This window comes from Mastomys coucha, unplaced genomic scaffold (genome assembly GCF_008632895.1).
Source record: "Mastomys coucha isolate ucsf_1 unplaced genomic scaffold, UCSF_Mcou_1 pScaffold20, whole genome shotgun sequence".
Taxonomy (NCBI): Eukaryota; Metazoa; Chordata; class Mammalia; order Rodentia; family Muridae; genus Mastomys; species Mastomys coucha.
The window spans coordinates 33,271,465-33,293,360 of record NW_022196903.1 but is presented as its reverse complement, the minus strand read 5'-3'; the positions used below and the strand labels follow the sequence as shown (position 1 = coordinate 33,293,360).

At 43.0% G+C, this 21,896-nt stretch overlaps 1 protein-coding gene and 1 pseudogene across 5 annotated transcripts in view; one reads left to right on the top strand and one right to left on the bottom strand.

The window, feature by feature from the left end:
• Kiaa1549 (KIAA1549 ortholog) overlaps positions 1 to 21,896 on the top strand; it is a 140,734-nt gene that overhangs the window by 27,430 nt on the left and 91,408 nt on the right. The gene's annotated exons all lie outside the window — the stretch shown is intronic.
• Positions 4,806 to 5,162, bottom strand: LOC116098746 (annotated as a pseudogene).

The following is a 21,896-nucleotide window of genomic DNA, read 5'->3' as shown; positions in this document are numbered from 1 at the left end:
TGAATAGCTCTGGCTGTCCTAGAACTTGCTCTGTAGATCAGGCTGGCCTCAAATATTAAAGGTATGTGCCACAACCGTCCTGGCTGCATTTTTCTTTCTTGAAGACAACTACAGGCAGCAGCTTGGAGTAATCTTTTCTTTTGTGATCAGTGTAATTGGGTGTCTTTCAAAATATGTTAGAATCTCTCAGAGGTATTTGGAGGAGTTAGAGATTTGATAGAAATTTAGTTTTTGAAGTTATATATATGTATGTTAAATAATTCCTAATGCTTAGGGCGGGGGGTGTAGTTCATCAGTAGGAAACTTGCCTAGCCAGCATGCAAGGGGCTCTAGGTTCAATCCCCAGATCGGAATCAGAACAAACACACTAGAGAGAAGAGCACTTGTTGCTCCTGCAGAAGACTTGAGTTTGGTTCCAGCACCCACATAGTGGCTTCATAGGATCTGATACTTTCTTCTGGCCTCTATAGGCACTGAGCGCATGCGTACACATGCACACTAATAACACACACACACACACTTAAAAATAAAAACAACTCTTTAAAACAAACAAAAATATACCAAAGTAATTATAAGATTTATTTTCATTTGTCTGTATGTGTGTATATGTCTGAGTTTGTGTTTGTGCACATGAGTGAAGGTACCCATGAAAGACAGAAGAGGGCAGTAGATGTGAGTTGCTTGTATGTAGATGTTAGGAAACTGCAGCACTGTAAGAGCACTGAGTGCTCATAACCACTGAACTAATTCTCCAGCTCCCCAAATGATTTCAAACATTTAAAATTAAGTTATAATATAAATATACATGTATAAAGACAGAAGGGGCTAGCAGTGGTGGCACATGCCTTTAATCCCAGTGCTTGGGAGGCAGAGGCAGGCGGATTTTTGAGTTCGAGGCCAGCCTGGTCTACAGAGTGAGTTCCAGGACAACCAGGGCTACACAAAAGAAACCCTGTCTTGGAAAAAAAAAACAACAAACAAACAAGACAGAAGGGTACAGCTCAATGAATTTCCATAGGCTGATTATAGCCCTGTAGCATCATCAACATCAAGAACAAAATCTTACCTGCCCCTCAGAAATCTCATGGGGTCTCCTTCCTGCCCATTGTCCAGTAATGGCTGTCTTGGTCTCCAGCAGCTGACATACTTGATTAGCCTGTGCCGTGAAGTCATACACAGGTTTTAACACCAGAGCTACCACGGGGACTGGTTGGTATCCTTTGTGGTACAGCTTGCTCTTGTGCAGATCTTGGAGCTAAATAGTCACATCTCTTTCTGAGAATGTGTGGCTCGTTGTGAAGGGGTGCTTTGCATAGTCTTGAAGTCAGAGGTGGTCACTGCTTTGCTCAAACTGCCCTGGTGCCCTGCTGGGCTTGGCGCAAGTGTATTTGCTGGGCTTGGTGTGTGCATGGCCTGCATGTGGGGTTCTGTGAGTCTCGCATGTTGTAGGAAGTCCTAGGATCTGTGCCGAGTTCTCCGTGCTCCTGGGTGCTGCGTTCTGCAGAGACATACAGGCCGGTGGGAGGAGACTTCAAGAATTTGTAATCTTGAGGCCAGCATGCATCAGTGTTCTCTCTTTTTTTTGAGTTTTTGAATATTTGAGACGTGGCTTCATTGTGTAGCTCAGGTTGAACTTGTGGCAATCCTCCTGCCTCAGCCTCTGAAGAGTGCAGGGCTTACAGGTAGAACTTGTCTTTCAGGCTTGAGAAAGAAAAAGTAGTTTAGTTGGCCTGCAGACTTGTTAAAATGTCGGATGCCAGTGGTTAAAAGTGAAGAGTTTTCATATAGAATAAATGAATATATGGCCTGCAGAGCCTACTCTGTGTAATTACATTAGCATAACTTAATCCCTGTTCCATGCTTACTCCTGAGCTACCCTCACTTTGACCTCTGTAGGTCTTTGAATCTCCTGTGATTATAAGGCAGCCCTTCTAAAGATAATTGCTTTTTTTTTTTTTTTTTTTTTTTTTTTTTTTTTTTTTTTTTTTTTTGGTGTTTATTTTTGTTTTTTGAGAAGGTTTCTCTGTGTAGCCCTAGCTGTCCTGGAACTCACTCTGTAGACCAGACTAGCCTTAACCTTAGAGATCTATCAACCTGCCTCTGCCTCCCAAGTGCTGGGATTAAAGGTGGGTATGCCACCAGGCCCAGCCTAAATCATTGTGGGCTCCCCCCTCCCCTTTTTAAGAGATGGGGTCCTGCTATGTCACCCAGCCTGGAATGCAGTGACTATTAACAGGCACTATCCCACTACTGACCACCATAGAATTTTAACCTGCTCCATTATAATTTCAGAGATTCATTCCATTAAAACATGGAAGCATCCATGCAGACATGGTGCTGGAGAAGGAACTAAGACTTTAAATCTTGATCCGAAGGCAACAGAGGAGACTCTTCCACACTGGGTGGAGCTTGGGCATTGGACCTCAAAGCCTCTCCCCACAATGATGAACTTCCTCCAACAAGGCCCTACCTCCTAATAGTGCCACTTCCTATGGACCAAACATATTCAAACCATCACAGTCATCCTTTTATGTTTTTTAAAAATTTATTTATTATTATATGTAAGTACACTGTAGCTCTCTTCAGACACACCAGAAGAGGGCATCAGATCTCATTACAGGTGGATGTGAGCCACCATGTGGTTATTGGGATTTGAACTCAGGACCTTGGGAAGAACAGTTGGTGCTCTTACCCGCTGAGCCATCTCTCCAGCTCCCTTTTGTGTTTTATAAGGTGCAAGTTTATAAATAGAGAAGTATCTGTCCCACCTGTTGTGTTACACTGTTCTGAGGAGATGTAATAGTAACTTTTATTTGCCTGTGGTAATTGTTATCTCTGAGGCTTACTGCCTCTGTCTAGTAATCTAGACATAGTCTTGGAAGCTTCTAGCCTCTGTACAATCTAATCTAGAATGTTTTTAGCTTCTGAGATTTGCTGCTGAATAAGCCCACCCTTTCCTAGTTCTATCTGTTCTCTGGCTGGCTAGTCAACTCTCCACACTTACTGGTTCAGTCTGGCTTCTCCCTCTTGGCCTCTCCTGAGTTGCTCTGCTTGACCTCAAACTAACTCTAACAATCTGTTCTACTCTTCTGCCTCTGTAGTAAACTTGGGTCAACCCAGAGAACACAAATTGACAATAGATCATTGCAATAACATGAAGTTTATTGATCCACGTACGTGGGGTTGCCCACCCTCACGGGGAGGGGAAGGGGTCAACCCTGAACACAGAAAGCAGACATCTTTTATATTTTACAGAGGGCAGATTTCTGCAACAAGGCTAGCTGGCTTACTCTGGTTGGTGGAACACAGGACAAAGGATCTCATCAGGCATTGGTTGGCTTGCTCAGGGGGCTGTTCTTGGCTTAGTCAGCCAACTTCCCTATCCAGCTCTGCACCTGGCCTTGAAAAGTCTCTGAGAAGTGGCTGAATAACTAGGTGGTGGGATTGTTGGCAGCAAGGTCAGGGTGACAGTTGTGGTCTTTTTCCGAAATTCGCCACAGGGAGGAGTTGGGGGGTTCTTCAGAGATTTGCTAATCTTGTTTTCGTAGACCTTAACATCATTGCGACCACCAGTTATTTTTGTTTTGGCTTTGCTTAGCTTAGTCAGAATGGCCTGGTCATTCTGTCTCAACATTCTGACCATCAGAACTTTGTTTTTACAGAATGTCCTTGGCCATCTCTGAAATACAACTTCTCAGTGTCTGAAGCTGCTGCTTGCTACTGTAAAACCTTGTTTCCACATTGCTTGCTGCTTACAGGAGCTGGAACATGGACCCCTTATTTTACTTTATTTCTACATTCCCAGAACTTTGTTTCCACAGCTTTGTTTTTTCACTTTATTACTTCACCTCCTTCTCATTCTCTGGCTCATTCTGTCTTCACCTGTATCTAGTTTGTTTTCTCTGCAACTTGTTTCTGTATGATTATCCTAGTAAAACTGCCTCTCTCCCTCTCACCCTCTGCACTGTTCCCTTAAGTAGCTTCCCTTCCTTCTCTCTTGTGAGAGTTGGGCATATCCTATTCTGTCAAATTTATCTCTGAGTCATCACTTTGTCTGCCACTCAATTAGACATTACTTTTATACATGGGTGCTTCTTTCTACAAACTAACTTTACCTTTATTGTTTGGGATTAAAGGTATGTTTAAGGGTGTGTCTGTATTCCAGCCAGAAGGATTAAAGATGTGTGCTAAGGATGAGCCACACTGCAACTAGAAATAGATTTTCCCAGTAAACAACACAGGGTTCATAGTGTGATCAAATATCCTGGAATGAGGAGATGTGAGCAAAGTCCTCTCATTCCAGATTGGGACCCGACCACAGACCGATGTAAAGATTCCATCAATATTCACCTTGGTGAACCAGTGGTTTTTAATCGGTGTTATATATGGGTATTTTGGTAAGGGAGCAGAAAAAACTCAAAGACAGGTAGATCACCACAACCCAGAATCCCACCCTAGCATGAGTGACATCTACAGAGCTCTGTATAACTTTCAAGGGAATGTCTCTTCCATGCAGATCACCTGGTCTGAGTTTGTTAGGTGGCTTGGCTGGCCTGGCTGGTCTGAGAGTGTCTCTTAGCAGCCCTTATTCCTGATATATGCATGAGGAAGGAGGGTCTAGAATTATGATCAGTTTCAGGGACTTACTAAGCTGAACTTGCTTCTGAGCAGGATGGACTGTTCTTTTTTTTTTTTTTTTAACATCAAAAACAAAAGGACAGGGTTTTATTTCTAGCCCACTGGGCAGGGTTCTGCAGGACTTGGCAGGGCAGGGAGCAGGCTCTTAGAGCGCCAAGGCCTCCACTTTACTTGCCAGCGATGAGAGGGTTCCTCAGCACCATGATGACCAAGTCCCCACGCAGGAACATCTTGTAGATGTAGCAGTCTTTGTTGACAGGCTTGGACTTCTTCTTGCCCTTGTTGCTCTTGGGGGCCTTGGTCCACATCTCCTTCACATTTTCCAGCACCGTGTTGCAGTGCCTGTCAAAGGCCTTCTTCATCTGGCCCAGCAGCTTCTTGTTTCGACAGTTAATGAGCACTTGGGTGTTGTTCTTGACCGACTGCATGAGCACCGAGAGGGGACTTGTGTTGAATTCCTCCTCCTCCCATGTCTGCAGCTCCTCTGGGGTTATCTCACTCTGGGGTTTATTGAGGAGACTCATGGTGGGGGTTTTGCTCGCAGATCATTCGTGCCTACAAGCGCATTGCTCTAGCCTTTGGAGTACAGGGAGAGGAGGAGGATGGACTGTTCTTTCACCTCCCTTTAAAACCTCCTGTGCCTTGAGGAGCTTCTTTCCTAGGTAGAGGAAATTGCTACACAACACCCTATCACCCAGCAGCCCCATTCTCCTTTTCAAAGTCTCCCTGACACGGCACAACTAATGCAAATAGAATCATCAGTTTATCCGTGTTACACAAACACCCCACCCACCTCACTGTTCTGACCTAGGAGACCGCTTCATGTTGGTACTTAAAGCCTGCTTTCTCATATTCTAATGTGGGACTTCTTAGAGAATTTTCACATCATTTGGATTTGGATGCCAGAGGTCAGGTGTGCACTTTCTAGTTCATGCAAAGTCCCACCACACCTGCCTCTCAGTTGCTGCTGTCTGTGATGTTCCTGCCTGGGCTCAGGGGCCCTGGCTGTAGAGGTGTGCAGTTCCTGGATCCTTCAGCAGCACTGACCCGAGACCCTCCCTACTGCATCTTGGATTTTTTTTTTTTTTTTTTTGGAGATTCCGTTGCCCTTACAAGCCTATTTCATTGTAACTCCAAGGATTTGCAAGTTCCCCTTGCCTCTCCTACTGTGTGTCTGTGAAACTCACCTGTCTTGTGACCTAGTAGGTACTCAGTAAGTTCGGACTTGATGACCTTGGGTGCTCTGACATTTCTAAAGTCAGACTTGGTTGGCTCCCTGAGCCCTGATTAAGTTGTTAAGCAAAGTCCTGCAGCTTTCACCAGCATCCTTGTTCCCTCCTGGTGGTGTGGACTTTGGTCTGTACTTGTTTTTCTTCCTAGGTGTGTGTGTGTGTGTGTGTGTGTGTGTGTGTGTGTGTGTGTGTGTGTGTGTGTGTGTGTGTATGTGTGTGTGTGTGTGTGTGTTGAATGCGTGTGGGTACATGTTTGAGTGCATGTAGATGCCAGGATTTGATGTCAGAATCATTCTTAACCTCTCTTCAGCAAGACAGATTCTTCAGTTAAACCCAGAATTTGCCAGAACAGCCAGTCTTGCTCTGGGGATCCCCTGCCTCCTAGGCTGGAAATACAGATGGCAACATGGCCACCTAGCTCTTATGTGTTCCTGAACATCCATACCCCAGTCCTTTTCATTTCTCATTCCGGACCATCTCCCAGCCCCCCTTTCTAATTAAAAAAAAAAAAGTCCATTTTGTATATCAAAATTAAGTTTTACTGATGTCTGCTGTGTGTTGGCCCTGATAGATTATTATGTCCCAAATGGATGGACAGTTGTCCTGAGGACAAACAGGAGTGCTGTGACACAGAGAGAGGGCTTGCCTATGAGTTGGGAGCCTCCTTGTCTTTCTGTGACTTGGGAAGGGCAGAGGTGACATGGACTCTAATACTAAATACTAATACTAAAGTAATTACTTTTTAAGTAATTAGAAGCTTTGTAAAAACAAGATTTCCCTTAGTGGATAATTGATCTAAGTGATTTGTTGAGATATGGAAATGTACAGGTTGAAGATTGTATTAACAGTGCGGACAGCCACATTCTTACTGACGGCGTCAGAGTTTTGCTAGCTGTATGGCTTTGCACCCTGGAATAATGCTCAGGGACAGGGTGGTTTGAAACAACAGGCTGTTGCTTTACCGTTCCAGAGGACTGAAGTTAACTAAAGCAGGGTTTAGTTTGGCTGTACTCCCTCTCAGGACTCTAGGGGAGAGCCTCTCTTTGGTTTTCCCAGCTTCTGACTTTTGCTGGCAATTGTTGGCATTCCTTGGCTGCATCCCTCCAACCACATGGTTGTCTTCTCCCTGTGTGACTTCCACTCGTCTTCCCTGTGTGTATGTATCTTTCTCTGGGTCTCCATTCTTCTGTGCGTGCACACCCCCCCTCTTTTTCATGAAGACATCGGTCCTATCAGAACCCTCGCCTGCTCCATGTCTTGGATTATCTATCTCTATTGAGACTCTGTTTCCACATAAGGTCCTAGTCTGAAATGGTGTGGATAAGGATCTCATCATAAGTTTTTGGGGCTACACAGCTCCTCCCATCAGAGAGTCTAAAGACATGGGGAGTTGGTTCCTGAGTACTGAAGCTCCACAGGATGATTGACAGTGTAGTTGACTTTTATGGTGAACGTCAGGACCACAGATGGGTTTGATTTTTACATTCACATGCTAGTGAGTGTAATTATGAGATCATTTATTGCTTTTTTGCTTCATTATTTTAAAATTTAAATGTATGATTTATATATTTACAGTATGCATTATGGATATAGCTTAATATTAGGTCATTTATCTAACATCCACAAAACCCTAAGTTGAATCTCTGTGCTGCACAAACATTCACAATATGAGAGTGGACTGTAGTTGTTTATTTAGACAGGCTCTTGCTCTGCAGCTAGGCTTGTCTTGAACTCCATCTTCACCTACCTCAGCCTCACAAGCAGTTGTACCACCATGCCCAATTGTAGCCTTTAAATGAAGTGTGTATATGTGCTTGCGAATTTTCTTATTTTTAGAGGTATTTATTTATATATATTGCTTGCATGAGTGTATGTGTGCCGCATGTGTGCAGGCACCTGAGAAGGCCAGAAGATGGTCTAGGGTTCCCTGGAGCTGGAATCACAGGGAATTGTGAGGTGCCTAATGTGTTAGGAGCTGAACTCAGATCTTCTGCAGGGCTGCATGTGCTTGTAACTGCTGAGCCATTTCTCCAGCCCCAGGATTTTTCTTATTAATGAAGTGTGTGACCCAATCTGTTTGGAGATACCTGGGTGGTCTGACAATGGTGTGAGCATGCCAGCCCCACCCCACCCTTAGGAGGTTTAAAATGCCCTCTAGCTTTGGTTTCCTCGTTTGAAAAGGTGGGTTGTTGGGGGTGAGGTTAAGCAATTTAATTCCAGAAGGGTTCTCAGTGCAGAACTTGCTTATAGTAGGCAGTCCGTAATATAAATCATCATAGACATTAATGGGTTGACTTTCCTTGGTTACTGTGGTCACTTATTTAATATTTTGTCTTGGGGAGATCGGATGATACAGGGACTGCAGATTTCACAAGTAATTCAACTCAATGAATAATGATTCTGCATGAATGGACATAGGAACTGTGAGAAAGGTATGGGAAGGGGTTTGGTTTTCTTTTTTTACCTCCATCTTGATATGAACATTATAAATAAAATCCAAGTGAACACACACACTGCTGTGTTCTCTTTCTATACCTGCTGGCAGTGGGGTGCCTGGCAGCCATTTGGTGACCGTTGCCCCGTTCCCTGGTTTGTCCTTCAGGCTGTCCTAGTGAAGATGTCATGCACTCTAGCAGTTCCTATCTGGCCCTTCACCTGCATGGTCACGTTGAATGCTAGGGGTTCCTGGGATGGAGTTTATAGACAGAGGGTGAGGTCCAGGAGGCAAAAAGCTGGGGATCTCTGCATGTCACGGAATAGGATTGCTAAAAAGCTTAAAAAAAGTTGAGTTTTTTTTTTTCTTAGAAAATCTTTGGTCTCTGAGAGACTTCTCTTTCTATCCCTGTAGCCAAGCAAAAGAAAGAGTAATTGTGCTCACTGGAGAGTGGTTTCACATGCTCACTGAAGATGCCTGTGTTTCTTATTTAAATAGCCTCAGTAATCAAGAGTCTTTTTCTCTTAAAGGCCACTGATTCCTCTGGAGAAATCAAGTAAGTCTTACACACAGGCTGAAAAGCATTTCTAAAAGAACAAATCATAAGCAGTGTTTAAACGCAGAGAATAAAAAGCCTCACACAGTAAATGCAACAATGAATATAGTATTGGCTTTCATATTGTTATGATACATTAAATCAGCTAAGGAGGAGAGGGACCGATGAGAGACAGTCCCCGGGGACCCAGGGGAGACTGGTGGAGCATGGGGGGAGGAGAAGAGGAGGGGAAGTGGAGAGTCCCTGGCAGGATGAGAAGGGGGTGTGGTCAGTACACTGAGACGGGAGACCCAGCTTAAAGCCTGGTTGCTTAGCTTACTGTTGTCTTTGATGGTGGATGAATCACCATGTCATATGAGGAAAGAGCCTTTTCTAGTCTCATTTAAAAACTGGTCACTGTTGTTAATGATGCTGTATGTTTCCAAAGAGGGTTTTTGTGAAAACATCTTAGCAACCTGACTTTAATACTAGATTGTTTTAAAAATTAATTTTATTTATTTATTTAGTGTGGGTACACGCATGCCACAGTATGATCAGAGAACCACTCAGGCAGGCCCGTTCTCTCCTTCCACGGTGTGAATCCTGGGCCCAGTCTTTGGTTTATTCATAGAACCATCTTGTCAGCCCAGCAACCTGGTTTTAAAGTACGGACATCAATAGTTAATCATAGTCTTTAGGCCCGACAACGTGAGTGATTTCATGCTTCCAACATGTAAAATTGATGGATGAAATACAAGGGATATCAGAAAGTCTGATTAGTCTCTGAAACAAGAGGCCTCTCAGTGGGTCACAAGCAGCGTAGAACCTTAAGGTAGTCAGGCAGCCCTTGCCAGGGTGTCCTGGGAGACAGCCACAGTGTATGCCATCAGCTTAGAACTGATACCAAACACAGTGGCTGTCAGCACACACAAATTAGCATTAATGAGGACTTACCAATACCTTCCTTCTCAGAAGCTCTGGGAATGTTCTAGAAGGCAAGCATGGGCTGCCTTAGACTTTGGATATCACTAAGACACCTAGGTGAAACTTAAATTGTTTATTCCTGGCCCACAAGCTGAAACTACAAACCTATAGATTCAAAAGCTCAGTAGTGATTTTAAGAGTAGGGCCCCTCTGAGAAACTGCAGGCCAGGAGGAGGGACAGCTGGCTTTAGGAAGGGATCAATTTAACCGAATTAAATGAGGATAAGGTTGGTTGATTTCTTCCAAGGAGTTTGTGTATTTGAGTTCTTCAGTTTACTTTAAATTATTTTTTGGGGGGGGGAATGTAGATAAAATTTAGCATTTTAAGCACTTGAAAGTATATTTTAAGGTAGTGTTGATTTCCATGTGTAATACTGTACATCTGTCATTGCCACCTGCCTGCCCCAGCACCTTGCCACCTGGCTGTCACTGACCTGCTGTTAATGTCTGTGGGTTTGCCTATTGTGAATGTTTCATATGTGTAAAATCATATAATATGTATGTGTGTGTGTTTCTGTCTGTCTGTCTGTCTGTCTGTCTGTGCCTGCTTTCACTTAGCATAGTGTTTTCAAGGTTCAAGGTCTGTGTTGAAGCACTGTTGCTGTTTTGTTCCTTCTTATAATTGGCTAGTGTTTCATTGTATGGACATACCATGCTATTTATTACTAGCTGATTGATTTTTGGGTTGTTTCTACCTTTTGGCTATTAATATTTAATGCTGCTGTGGACATTCATGCACATGTCCTTGTTTGAACACTTGTTTTCAGGACTAGCAAGTTGTCCCAGTGAGTACAGAGCTTGCCACCAAGCCCTGTGATCTGAGTTCAGTCCCCATAATCCACATGGTGGAAGAAGAAAATTTACTCCTGTGTTCTGACCCTGGTGGGTGTGTAGTAGCATATGCCTGCTTACCCTTCTCAAATATAAATGTCAAAATGTTGCAGTCCCTCCTTTCTTCCTTCCTTCCTTTCTTTTGTCTTTGTCTTTCTCTCTTTCTCTCTCTCTTTTTTTAAATTTTATTTATTTATTATATGTAAGTACACTGTAGCTGTCTTCAGACACACCAGAAGAGGGCGTCAGATCTCATTACAGGTGGTTGTGAGCCACCATATGGTTGCTGAGATTTGAACTCTGGACCTTTGGAAGAGCAGTCAGTGCTCTTACCCAATGAGCCATTTCTCCAGCCCCTTTTTAAACTTTTTTTTTTTTTCTTTTGAGACAGGGTTTCTCTGTGTAGCCCTGGCTGTCCTGGAACTCACTCTGTAGACCAGGCTGGCCTTGAACTCAGAAATCCACCTGCCTCTGCCTCCCAAGTGCTGGGATTAAAGGCGTGCACCACCACTGCCCTCTCTCTTTTGTTTTAAGACAGAATCTCTCCACATGATCTTTGCTATCCTGGAACTCACTCTGTAGAGCAGGCTGGCCTTAAACTCAGAGATAGCCAGACTACAGCACCACGCTTGGCTGCAGTGCCTGTTCTCAATGTCTTGGGCTTTTGCTTAGGTAGTGATATTCCTGGTTATGATTGTGCATAACTAGTTGTGACTCGTCGACAGTAGACATGTGTACCTGCCACCCTAGATGAAGGATTACATTTTTCCACCTACTCACCAGTGCTCATGTTGCACAGTGACTTTGGCTAGGCATTTCTTAAGGTTTTCATCTGCATTTCCCCGATGGATGATGTTGCGCATTGTTCCTTGTGCATCAGCAGTTATCTGGCTTTCTTGCTTTTAGCTGAAAATTATTTGTTTTGTTTTGTTTTGTTTTTTTGTTTTTTTGTTTTTTGAGATAGGGTTTCTCTGTGTAGCCCTGGCTGTCCTGGAACTCACTGTGTAGACCAGGCTGGCCTCGAACTCAGAAATCCACCTGCCTCTGCCTCCTAAGTGCTGGGATTAAAGGCATGCGCCACCACACCCCGGCTGAAAATTATTTAGAAGCTGGGCAATGGTGGTGCACTCTTCTAACCCAGCACACTGGAGGCAGAGACAGGTGAGGTCCTGAGGTTGAGGTCAGCCTGGTTATAGAGTTACAGGACAGCCAGGGCTATGGAGAGATACTCATTCTGGGAAAACAAACAAACAGAAATTATTTAGATAGAAAGGACACAAGCTTGGGTAATGTTGGTACAAAAGATACAAAATTTCTTTTAGGAAGAATAAATTCAAGAGATTAGGCAACATAGTGACTGTGGTTGTTAGTAACATGTTGTAGTCTTGGAAAATACAGAGAGCGGATCAGAACTAAGCGAGATTTAGCCATTCTATGACATCTACAAATATCAAAAATACGCTGTAGGGATCAATAAGGTGGCTTAGTGGGTAAAGATGCTTGCTTCCAAGCCTAGCAACTTGAATTTCATCTCCATACCGGTACCACATGATAGAAGAAGAGAACCAATTCCTGCAATGTGTGTATCTTGCTCCCTCCCACACTAAATAAATAAATAAATAAATAAATAAATAAATAAATATAGTAATAATAATAATAATAATAATAATAATAATAATAATAATAGTAATAAGTAATGCTTATTGTAGATCTCTACAATTTGGAAGAGCAATGATGGTGTTTCCCAAATACAGGGGCCAGGCTTCCATGCTGTGTGTGAGATGGCAGGTGCCGGACAAACAGCTCAGCGTGGCAGAACCTGCTGAGCAATGCTGATGTTGAGCAGCCTTGCTTAGGGGTGTAGGGTGCAGGAAGGGGACACGTGCAGTACCCAGCTACAAACGGGGACCATGTCCTTCATCGCCATGGTTGTCACAAATAAGGCAATCTGTTGTTACCTGTCTAGTCTGCACAGTCCAGCAGGCCACCTTGGCTTCTCAGTGGTGGAGGATGGACACATATTGGTTAGCCATCTGTTGTGTTAGGCCCCAGGCAGCCATTAACAGGTTGCTGGGGATAGCAGGCAAACAATTTGGATCCTTACTTGAGTTTTCTCTCGTCTGGTCCAACTTCTAGCTTGTCTCTACATACAAGGTAGTGAAGAATTACCACTCCAGTGCCTGAGAAGGTGAGGTCCTGGTGGGTTTCCCAGGTCCCAGGGACTCTTTTAGTGCTGTCTTTGTGTGGTCTTATCTCTGTGGTATTAGTGTTGATGTTACTACATTGCTCTGTTTTGCTTTTACATTTTAATTTATTTTTATTTTTATTTTTTTTATGTGCACTAGTTTTGCCTGTCTCTAAGAATGTATACCACACATGTGCCTGGTGTCCAGAGAGACAAGAAGAGGGCATCAACTCTTCTGGAACCAGAGCTACAAAGGGTTGAAAGCTCCCATATAGGTGCTGGGAACAGAGCCTGAGTCCTCTGCAAGAGCAGCAAGTGCTCTTGACTGCTGAGCTCTTTCCCTAGGCCTGCCCTTCTCTTCTAAATGCTAAAGTTTCACAAGTCCACAGGCTTGTGCTGAGATGCAGTGAGGCATTTTCAACAAGTAGAATTTATCTTTGCCTTGTAATTATGAAGTCTTGTGCATAGTGTTCAAGAACTATAATCTGGAAGTTTCCCTTGGAAACTCCTGGTATAACATAATTCTTCTATGTTAGGTATTCCAGGGAATATGGTGTTCAGAGAAAGGGGGGTTGGGTAATGGATAGGGTTGTCTTTCGCTCCTTGGTTTATCTGACATTTGTTGTCTTAAAGATTTATACAGTCCTTTGGATCCTCAGATTCTTCACTAATAGAGTGAAAGATATCAGAGGCTGATTCCTGGTGGAATGGTCGTTATGTCCACATGAGCCTCAATGGACTGACCCAGCATCATTTAATTACATTTTATTGTGTGTGTGTGTGTCTGTATGACTGTACATATGTGAGTACGCGTGCACATGTGTGCATATTATAGCACATGTGTGAAAGCTATAGAATAACATTGGGAGTCAATTCTCTCCTTCTACTGTGTGGGACCCAGGGGATTAAATTCAATCCATCAGGCTTGGTATTTAAATGTGTTTACTGGCTGAGCCATCTTGCCAGCCCCAACTTTTCTCTTCTTTGCTTTTCCTTTCTTGGTTTTTTGTTTTTTGGGTTTTTTTTTTTGTTTTTTGTTTTGTTTTTTTTTTGTTTTTGTTTTTGGCTTTTTGAGACAGGGTTTCTCTGTATAGTCCTGGCTGTCCTGGAACTCACTCTGTAGACCAGACTGGCCTTGAACTCAGAAATCTGTCTGCCTCTGCCTCCCAAGTGCTGGGATTAAAGGTGTGCACCACCACCGCCCGCTTCTTTTCCTTTCTTTTCACTTTCTCTAGTTTTTGTTTTCGTTTCCTTTTTTTGAGACAGTGTAGCTTCTGCTGTCCTAGAACTTGATCTGTAGACCAGACTGGCCTTGAAGTCATAGAGATATGCCTGCCTCTGCTACCCAAGTGCTTAAAGGACTAAAGGTGTGCACCACTACTGTCTGGCTAGCATTTCTTTTCAAGTGGTAAAATAAACACAGCAAAATTTACCAGTTGCTCATTTTTAAGCAGCATTCATTGTTGTGTTTTCCTATTTGTTTTAAAATTTAATTTTAATTAGTATATAATTTGCATTTATTGATTCTGTCATATATACATATATATGTATATACACACATGCAAATATATATATATATATATATACATATATATATATATATATTACCTTCAAAACATCCCACCATACTCTTATTTCTGTTCTGGAGGCCCTGTCATCATACTGACCTCTAAAAGTTACCCCAACACCCATCTCCTTCCTTCCTTCCCCCTTTCTGCATATACCAGGCTGGTGCTGTCATGGGGGTGAGCTCTGTTCTCTGCAGTTTGAAGTTCTGCGATGGGGGCAGGTGGGTCCATGCTGAGGATGGCTAATAATAGAGACTCTCAGGTCATTAAATGATTATGTGGAAGGTATTAACTAGTCTCTGACTGGGGGAGGGAGGGAGGTTCTTACTTCTGCTTACACAGGCATTTTACATGCTACTTATTTCTTAGACTTGAAATTCCTTATAAGGCTTTCTAGTTGATATACATAAAAACATGTTTCTTTATGTCTTTTTCCATACACATGTATTGTATTTTGCTCACATTTATCCCTTCCTACCTCCCCAAGACATCCTCCTTTCCTCTCACTGATTCTCTTCCTCCCCACAAATTGTCTCACCACACATGCACATGTTTACGTATGCACACGCAGATAAACACACACAGAGACACAAACATATACTATAGATTCTACATATGAGAGAGAACATATGGTCTCCGTCTCCCCCCCTTACCTCTTCATTCCCTTTAGATCTATTCTTCTCCATCATACTTTCCCTTCTGTGTTGATATCTTATATGTACGTATATAAATTGTATGTATCTATATCACATATCTAGGAGAGAGAACACGCAGTGTTAGTCATTTTGGGGCAGGGTTATTCTGCATAACATAATCATATCCTGTTCCATCCTTTTTTTTTGCAAGTGGTATAATTTCATAATTTCTATATAATTGCTTTATAACAGAGGAAGACTTGGCTGTATGTAGCCTGCATTTTCTTTATCCACTCATCTGTTGATAAACATCGAGACTGGCTCTATACCTTGGCTGCTATGAGCAATGCCTGTGATAAACTTGGATGCACACGTCTCTCTGTGGAGTGTGCCTTCTGTTTGTGCATGTGGGGTGGGAAGAAGAAGATTCGGATTCTTTTTGCTGTGTTCCCGAAGTTCTCTGTAAGGGGCTGCAGAGGAAGAGGACTTAGCCACGGCGCTTTGAGGCTACTTTGGTTCGTCATTAATCTGTGTCTAAAATAAGCATACTGCTTTGAAAATGTTCTAATGGTCTATTTCCTCCTCTCCTTCATACGTGTCATAATTTCCAGGATCTGTTTGATTCTTTATTTGATGTCTTTCTGAACTAAAAAGAGAAGGAAAGCTCTACTCTAGCTTTATCACAGAGCCAGAGATCCATCTGCAGAATTTCTAAGGAACAGCAAGACGCCAGCAACTTTGTATTGAATTTCTAATCAGAAGACCTAGGGGTGTTGTTCTAAGCATAAACTAGATAGTGCTTCAGACAACCAAATAATTATCATTCTTTCTTTAATTGTATCTTTGAGCATTGGAATATCTTTAATTAATGCAGGCTTATAAACACAACCTCCCTAATGAAGTAATGAGTGTCAGCAGCAGTCAGTGGCAGTCCTGGCAACAGCGGGTGAAAAGTTGTCGAGGAGCCCCCCATTGCTAGAGCAGTCACTACCTAAGCCCAGGAGAAGATTCTGCCACTTGCTGCCACTAAAAAAGTTCCTTCTAGAAGCCCTCAGACCACCTGGAAAGTGTCATTGGAGAAAGCATTGACCCTGAACCCCAGGAGGCTTCTTGATCCATCCAACAGTTCAGGAAATGTGGGGTAAAAGAACTTCAAATGACACCACGAGGATATAGCAAGCCAGACAGTGTGGGCTGTCTGCGGGGACAGATGGCCCGCTTTCTTTAATAATGAACTAGCGAGAGCTTCCAAGAGAAAGGAGAGGCAAACTTAATAATGTGTAAGACACTTAGGAGACATATGAACCAAAGCAGTGTGTTTCTTGCTTGGGACTTGAATTGAGAAAAGCAACTATGCAAAAGCATTTCAAGGCCATCAAGGAATACCGAATAGGAAGTGGATAGTTAGGAATTCTTTTTAATTTTGTCAGATGTGATGATGGTATTTGGTTATTATTTTAGAAACCTGAACTAGAAATACAGAAATATTTCTTGAGGTTAATAATGCTGTGTGGAATTTCTGTGTGTTCTTCTTTCTTTTTCTTTCTTTCTTTCTTTCTTCCTTCCTTCCTTCCTTCCTTCCTTTCTTTCTTTCTTTCTTTCTTTCTTCCTTTCTTTTTTCTTTTTTTTTTTTTTTTTTTTTTTTTTTTTTTTTTTTTTTTTTTTTTTTGAGACAGGGTTTCTCTGTATAGCTCTGGTTGGAACTCACTCTGTAGACCAGGCTGGCCTTGAACTCAGAAATCCTCCTGCCTCTGCCTCCCAAGTGCTAGGATTAAAGGCGTGCGCCACCACTGCCCTGCGTGTTCCTGTTTCTTGTGCATAAGCATGTGCATTCTTCCCCATATAGAGGTTAGAGGTCAGCCTCAGGTGTCTCATCCTTAGAAGTTGCCTACCTTGTTTCTTGAGGCAGTATCTGTCCCTGGCCTGGCGCTCACCAAGTAGGCCAGGCTGACTGGCCAGTGAACTTCATAGATTGTTTGTCTCTGCCTCCCTAGCATTGGGATGACAAGTGTGGGCCACCATGGTCAGCTTTTTTTGGGTCCAACTCAGGTCTTCATGTTGGCTTGGCAAGGACTTTGACTACTGAGCTATTGCCCAGCCCTGGAATCGACTTTTCTTCCCCTTAGCCATGCGTGCCTGGCACTGGTGGTATTCAAACTGTGCAAATGATTCTAGGGTTTTTTTTCTTTAGCTTTTGTTTATGTTTATTTGACAATAGAAAATTTAAATGGCAACAGCAGATGTATTGGCAGCATTTAAACATTTTACTGTAAGTGGCAAACACATATATCGAGCTCTGCTTTGTTCTTTAGCATTAGAAGATTGCTTCTTGGCTTATTTATATTTTCGATCTGGCTAGTTTCTTGGCAAATTAGTATTTATATTAACTTTATATTGCTCTTCATTCTGGAGTCCCAAAGAGCCTTCCAATAAACCATTATTGTTGATGCTTAGAGAGTTAATGTTATGGATAATTGCTAATCAGTAGGCTCTTCATACCAATAAGTAGGCAGAAAAAGGGGGTTTGGGAAAGAGTGCAGTGACTGGGAATAAATTAAGTAAGGATGAGAATAATTTGTGTGCTTGGTTGTATTAAACCCGAGAAGTATATGCAGATAGCACTTGATTTGGTGCAGGTCTTAGTCTGTTTGTGATGCTGTAACAAAATACCTTAGACTAGGTACTTAACTTAATAAACAATAGAAATTTATTGCTCACCATTCTGATTGCTGACAAGTCCAAGTTTGAGGTGCAGTAGACTAGGAGTTTGGCAAATTTGCATTTATATGTATGGCCACATGGGGGAGAACATGGGGGAAAAGGTGACCAAGCCCCTTTTTATAAGGATACTAATTCTTATGGTTTCTACTCTATTGACCTAGTGGCCTTCTAAGACCTCATTTAAATTTAGTGACCTTTGGGGAAGAATTTTGTCTTAGTTAGATTTTCCATTGCTGTGAAGAAGACAACATAATCAAGGCAACTCTTATAAAGGACAACATTTAATTAAGGCTGGCTTACACATTCAGAGGTTCAGTCCATTATCATCAAGCCGGGGATCATGGTAGCATCCATATAGACATGGTGCTGGAGAAGGAGCTGAGAGTTCTACATCTTGATCTGAAGGCCACCAGAAGACTGGCATGCTCAGACAGCTAGGAGAGGCTCTCCAAAGCCAGGCAGATTCAAACCACTGCAGGTTTCAACACAGGTTTGAGGGGAACACAAGACAGGGTTTCTCTGTATAGCCCTGGCTGTCCTGGAACTCACTCTGTAGACCAGGCTGGCCTTGAACTCAGAAATCTACCTGCCTCTGCCTCCCAAGTGCTGGGATTAAAGGCGTGAGCCACCACTGCCCAGCTAAGGGAACACAAATTTTTACACCATAGTAATATGACTACTGCAGAACACCCTCAAAAGAGCATTCTTACAAGTCACAAGTTTTAGCCTCTTTGGCCTTGTTGTCTTTTGCTGATAACTGTCTCTGATGGTAAATCTTGATTGTTGACTTGATGGGATCTACAATTACCATGTGTATGGCTTACTTTTCTGTTGCTGTGGTAAAGCAAGGCAATTTATAAAAGAGTTTTAGCGAGCTTACCATTCCATAGGGTTAAAGTCTCTGACAGAGAAAATGAGGCATAGTAAGTAGTTGGAGCAGCAGCTGGGAGCTCACCTCTCAACCCACAAGCTGAGACTACACAGGGAATGGCACTAATCTTTTGAAGCCTTAAATCTCATGCCAGTGACATTCTTCCTCCAACAAGGATATACCGACTAATCCTTCCTAAACAGTCCCACCAAATGGTGACTAAGTATTCAAACCTGTGAACCATTCTTATGGAAACCACCACACCACTGAAATAAATCTCTGGACGGGTCTGTGACGGTTTTGTTTTTATAATTAGCTTAATTAAGGTGAGAAGACCCACCCTCAAGATAGGAAGCAAGACGGGAAGTGCTCTTCTGTAGCTGGGATCCCAGACTGAATAGAAGGGGAAGAGAGATGAGCAGCCACATTCACCTCTCTCTGCTTCCTGACTGTGAATACAGTGTGACCCAAGCTTCTTTGTTACTTCCTGGCCATGGTAGACCATAATCTGGAACTGTGAGCTAAAATAAACTTTTCCTTAAGTTGTCAGCAGTGAGAAAAGTAACCAGCACATGGTTCACTGTCCCAGACTGCTCTCTCAAGAACACATTTCTAGCCACACACCATGCAAGCCTTGCTTTGGCAGGCTCCCTGTGGCAGGCTCCCTGTGGCAGGTTCCCTGTGGCAGGTTCTCCTCTGGCCATGGGTTCTTCCGAGCAGCTATTTCCACATCTGTGAAGGGCATTCCCACCCCAGCCTCTGACTCAGTGCCCCTCTGATTCAGTGCAGTGAAGCACCCAAATTTTTCTCATCTTTACCTCATTTGCTTCCATTCACACACTATTCTGTCTTGCTGGAGCAGCCTCTCACTGTCTTTCTGGCTACTCATCCTTTGACTTCCTTGTCCGTTCCTCTCTGGCTGCAGCCTCCTTGTTTCCTTGGCAATCTCCCCAGTCTGTCCTTAGTTATCGATCTCTTCTGTATTGTAAAGTCCACAAGCAAGGGGCCTTTCATTCTTGGTTAATCCCTGTCCTGCTCTTAGCTTTCATGGTCAGAAGGGTCTTGCTAGACCTTGGGAAAGATATGGCAAGCTGATATGGGCTGGATATGGAGAGGAACTCAGGAAAGATGTAGTAATTTTTCCCTTAAGATTGCTTAGAGTCTCCTAGGTTGGGCAGAGGAGTAAATCAAGAACCTAATGTACAGTTGGTTTTTGAGAAAGGATTTCACTGTATATAGCCCTTGTTGGCTTGGAACTCATTGTGTAGACCAGACTGGCCTTGAACTCAGAAGTCCACCAGCCTCTGCCTCCCAAGTGCTGGGATTAAAGGTATGCGCCCCCACTGCCTGGCTGTCTATAGGGTTTTATGCTTCCTAGCTTTTAAAAAATGTTTTATTTACTTATTTTTATTTTTTATGTATGATTTGCCTACATGTATGCCTCTGTACTATGATCTGCAGTGCCTGTAGAGGTCAGAAGAGGGCATTAGATTCCCTGGGACTGGAGTTACAGATAGTTGTGAGCCACCATGTGGGTGCTGGGAATCAAACCTGAGTCCTCGGGAGTCCTTTCTCCAGTCCTTAATTTTTTTTTTTTTTTTTTAAGACAAGATCTCACCTTGTAGCCCTGGCTGGCCTAGAACTCACTATGTGAGAGGCCAAACTTGAGACCAGCCTCCATCTTAAAAGAAAAAGAGCCGAAAAATTTGACCTGCTGCTGAACCCAACCAAGCTCACCCAAGTATCAGGAAGGACCCCATGGCTTGTCCTTGAACCATACCCCAGAGTTACTCCCTAGCAACTTTCTAGCAACAGTCAATCAAAGATTAGCCTGATTGTTTCAGATACACTTTCAGACCGTTTATGATTGTTCATGGTTTTGCTTCAAAGCACTCACCTGTTGGCTTAACCCCTGCTTGCTTGCCATATCCTAAAAATCCTTATCCTGATGAGGGCCTGGGGCTGCTCCACTTTTCCTGTCCTTCTGTGTCAGGGTTGGCAGAGGGCCCAAGCTTGAGCTTATAATAGAGAGACCCTAATGAGATCGCATCAAAATCGGCTCCTTGGTGATCTTTTGGGGTTCTGGGCTTCACGAACACTTCCTGGCACAATATGTACACAGGCTAGCCTTGAATGTATAGAGAGATCAGCTTTGGCCTGGCTCCCTAGTGCTAGGCCCAAGGCTGTTTGATACTTATGCCCTGCTGTGTATTAGACTTTTGAAATTTCATTGAAGAGACACCATGACCAAGACAACTATTGTAAGAGAAAGCATTTAATTGAGGCCTTGTTCCCATTTTCAGAAGCAGTTATTTTTTTCATTATGATGTGCATGGTGCTGGAGTAGTAGCTGAGAGTTACATGCTGCTCCATAGGCCAAGAGAGACATGGCATGGGTTTTTGAACCTCAAAGCCCATCTTTCAATGACACATTTCCTGCAACAAGGCCACAACTCTTAATCCTTTTAATCCTTTCAAACAGTGCCACTTTTTGGTGACTCAACATTCAAATATGAGCCTATGAGAGCCATTCTTATTCAAGCTGCCACACATTGTTCACCAGATTTTCAAGAGGACACCCCCCCTTTTTATGCTTATTCCCCTTTTTGATAATCTAGATTATAGAGGATTCTGGGGTCGCCTTGGATGACATCATAGTTAGATAAAACACAATCACAGATCCCAAAGAGTTGCAGAAGATAGTTAAAATGTGCCTTTTTTTCTAAGTAAGGTTTCGCATGGGTATGGGCAGGCTTAATCATGGTTCATTACTATTTAAGGTCCTCTCTCTCTCTCTCTCTCTCTCTCTCTCTCTGTCTTTTGCTTTTTGTTTGCCTTTTGAGACATGGTTTCTCTACATAACCCTGGTGGTCTTAGAACTCACTAGTAGACCAGGTTGACCTCTTACAGAGATCTGCCTACCTCTGCTTCTGAACATTGGGATTAAAGGTGTGCCACCACGCCTGAGTATTTAGATGTTCTTATTAGATATTATCTCTTTAAAAGAAATACTGCTCGGTGTAGACAGCCTTCATGGTAGATGCTAACTGTGCTGGAATTCCTAATTCTGTGACAAAGGGTTTCAACTAGGTCCCTCTCCCTTCCCCTGTTCCCAAAGACTTCTCCCTGATTTAGAGCCACATTCAGAACAAGAGAGGAAACAAGGTTATGTCTGGGTCTTGGAAGACCTGCCTGTTTCACTCAGTGCCCAGGATGCCATCTCCTATAGACTCTATAAGTCTGAGTTCTGAGCAGGTCATCC